The 3,390-nt window shown below is 37.5% G+C and overlaps 1 protein-coding gene across 1 annotated transcript in view; it reads right to left on the bottom strand.

The window, feature by feature from the left end:
- Positions 1 to 1,234, bottom strand: part of LOC122260818 (uncharacterized) — a 28,607-nt gene extending 27,373 nt beyond the window's left edge. The window contains exon 1 of the mRNA XM_043028232.2: positions 1,091 to 1,234. The gene's annotated coding sequence lies outside the window, so the exon portion shown is untranslated. The remainder of the gene's footprint in view (positions 1 to 1,090) is intronic.
- Positions 1,235 to 3,390: the final 2,156 nt, after the last annotated feature.

The following is a 3,390-nucleotide window of genomic DNA, read 5'->3' as shown; positions in this document are numbered from 1 at the left end:
TCAAAACTAAGCACTATCACCAGAATCTATAAAGCGGGTTATGGTGACCAGCGCCAAACCTTTGTCTAAGTTCTGACTCTGTTTCTCCAATTATGAACCCATCAAACTCAAAAAAAGAATCCTTTTTTCTTCGGTACTTCATTTATCAGCTCTGTTGGTAAAACACTAAGCTATGAAACAACTACCTGGCCATATATAGAACTAATAATTCAAAATGCGGAATAGCTGATCACTGCTAATACACCACTGTGTTCTTTTCTCAGTGCGAGATAAAATCCTCTATCGCACTTCCATTGAATAAAACACTGCAATCACTCCTCGCATTTTCATACTTTAGTTTGAAAAACATTCATGTCTGGAAACCTATAATATACTGCCATTTAAAGGTAGTAATCATTTGCCTTCTTTTTAAATATGCAATTTAGATTTTCTCTAGAATTTTCTTAGCTTTTCAAACATTTCCTGACTCTTTTATTTTGTTTTTTTTTTATTTTCTCACTTGAAATCTGATTACATAATCAAACAGTTACCATTTCCATATCCAACATAGTGAACACTATACTGCCTTAAACCTCATGTTATGAATTTTTTTTTTTTTTTCTTTTGACACTTCTCCCAATACAAAAAAAAAACGAATATCCCATTTTCAGAAATCTCCCAGAAAGACAAAAAAAACCCTTCTAAAATCCTAGATTACAACAAAAAAAAAAGAAGAGAATATCCCAAACACACAGAAATATAACAAGATCCAAATCCTCCACGTCAGGAAACGTCCCTCGACCTCCACTGCAGTGATAGAAGAACAGTCGGGAAAGCAGTAGCCAAAAAAAAAAAAAAAAAAAATCCTATCCTCACAGCCGCAAAAAAAATATTTCCAAAAAACACAGACTTTACCCCCTTTTTCCCCCTTTTCCCCAAATATCGCATAGAGAAAGGGCCGGCAAAGAGCACCGAAAATCTTTAAAAACCCCGTCCAGCTGTAGCGCCTGACTCTTAACGCCGTTTTCTAACATCAGCTGATCTCTAACACGGATAAATTACGCACAACTCGTTCAAATAGCCTATAAAACCGTAGCGGCTGGTGCTGCACCTGTTCTCTCGGCATAGATGACACCGGGGATGAGTAAAATAAGCACACCGGTCCTGCCAAATAGCCAAAAAGGCGAGTAAAGGCCAAGGCCATCTCAGGGAGCAACAAACTCTCCGTGTCTCTCTCTCTCTGTGTGTTTCGTCAGAAGACTTTCCCGGAGACGTTTTTGTTCACTTTTCTTGCTCTTACCACTCCTCCTGGATCCTCTTGAGCTGTGTGTGACCTTTGCCGTGTAGTTAAGATCCCCGTCCATGCACTGTTATACATCCATAGTTGTCATAGGTTTGAGAATTTTCACGATTTTACATTTCCTTCAGCGAGGAAAGTGAATCTGCAGAAGCATCATGGCTGACTACAGGGTCTAGCAGGGCTGCCAACTTTGCGGGGGACGGGAGGGTTATTCTTAAAGAGAGAGTTTCATGTTTTTTGGGATGGGGATCTTACATACCGATGCCTTTCGTTGTAGTTTTCATCGTGCTTTCAGTTTGTAACAATTATTTTGATGATAAGAGGGTATATTAGGGTTATATGCGGATTCACCTGTTTACAAAGCTTCACCTGTCTCCAGGTACAAATTTCGTAGAAACATGAATGACGTATAGCGCATTAATGTAATGTCTAATAAAACAAGACCAAATCAGCACGTCTCTATCACAGATATAGCAAAATCCACGTAAACCTTAATCTCGATATATGAATTGAAAATCCATCGCATGTTGGTACTCCTGTGACTAAAGAGCCGCAGTACGCAGTATTACTCCGCCTGCACTCCTATGTTTAAAACCCTGTTTGGTGCCTGCATTCATTTCCATGTGCCAATATAACAATCAATTTATGAAGTATTAAATAAATTCGAAGCATGAATGATTCGAGGGTAAAGCATGTCGTTCATCTTTCTCAGTCTTTCATATTTGCCAATGACGTAAGGTAGATGACCGCACTACTTGATAAAGCGGAAAAATATTGGATCCTCACAATTAAATTGATTAATTTTGACGTAAAGCAATGGGTTATACATGTCAGGCCGTAAATTCAAAAAACATGTTTAAACCATTGCCCAGTAATGAGATATGCTACCAAATGTAGTTTTACTCGCATGAAACACCGCCCTTTCATTTACGTTATCCAAACCTTAACGAACGAAAATTCAATATTGCCGAAACCTTAAGGCAATTGTATAGCAACAAAAGTATCTTCTGTTGAAAGTATATACATTCTCTTGACTCTAATCCCTGAAAACAAGCTAGCGATCCGTAACTCTAGGCTGAAAACAAGTCTTTGTTAAAACGTTACAGAGTTATCAGTAGGTGGGCGTAACTCGCTTCCACTATTAAAACATTTAAAACGAACTGCTGGTGCGCCTGTATTCATTGGCACTATTTCCACACGAAATACATACTTATTCTTTATAATAACCACAAGATCGAAGTCTTGAATGATAAAACAGCTTTGTCTAACCCGCCACATGCCGGCGACTCTAGTGTGTATATATATAGGACAACCTGAAGTCATATGGCAAATCCCTGACTCTTAACCCTTAATAATATCTCCTTTAAACCTTCCACCGAAATGCTGTACAGGAGCCGTCCATAATGTACCTGGAGCAGAAAATTGTAAAGACAGCAAAATTATTGCATGAGCAGCTCATATCGGGTGGATATTCAAGGAAAATTGAGCCATATATTTCTAAAAAATTGTTCCTTAACGGATAGAATAATTCGCGGATGATATGTAGAAAAATATCGTACGAACACGCAATAACGCTTGTAAGCCTAAGGCATATAATTCAGGAAAATACAATTATGAAACCGCATTCCTTTGTTACCCTGTGTATGAACGACAATGGCCGATATTTATATGAGTATGAACACGTATTGTAAAAGATATAAAATATATACGGAAGTAAATAAAGATAAAGTTTAGTTTCTATTAAATGGTTTGTGTTTGTATATCTGCATTTGTTATTACAACCGCAATTCAAACCTTTATATTTTACATATATAGTTATGACCACTGTCTTCATTATTATCCATTTGTAAAAACCGTAATGATCACGATGACACATATTATTAACACCATGTAACAAAAAAATAATAATCAAAATTACGTACGTGACAAAAATAACCATCAGACCACCAATACATCTGACAAAACATACAGATCTCAACAGAAACGCCTATATTTACATAATACAATCGCCATTACCGTGAACACCATCGTTATCAGACGTGGTAACATTATTAGCCCGAGCGCCATCTTGGTGGACCACGAGTAGATCTCACACAGATGCGCATATCCAC

This window comes from Penaeus japonicus, unplaced genomic scaffold (genome assembly GCF_977035675.1).
Source record: "Penaeus japonicus unplaced genomic scaffold, GWHDUDI00000001_assembly GWHDUDI00000029, whole genome shotgun sequence".
NCBI classification, from domain to species: Eukaryota; Metazoa; Arthropoda; class Malacostraca; order Decapoda; family Penaeidae; genus Penaeus; species Penaeus japonicus.
The sequence above is the reverse complement of the archived record's forward strand: the minus strand, read 5'-3'. Positions and strand labels throughout refer to the sequence as shown.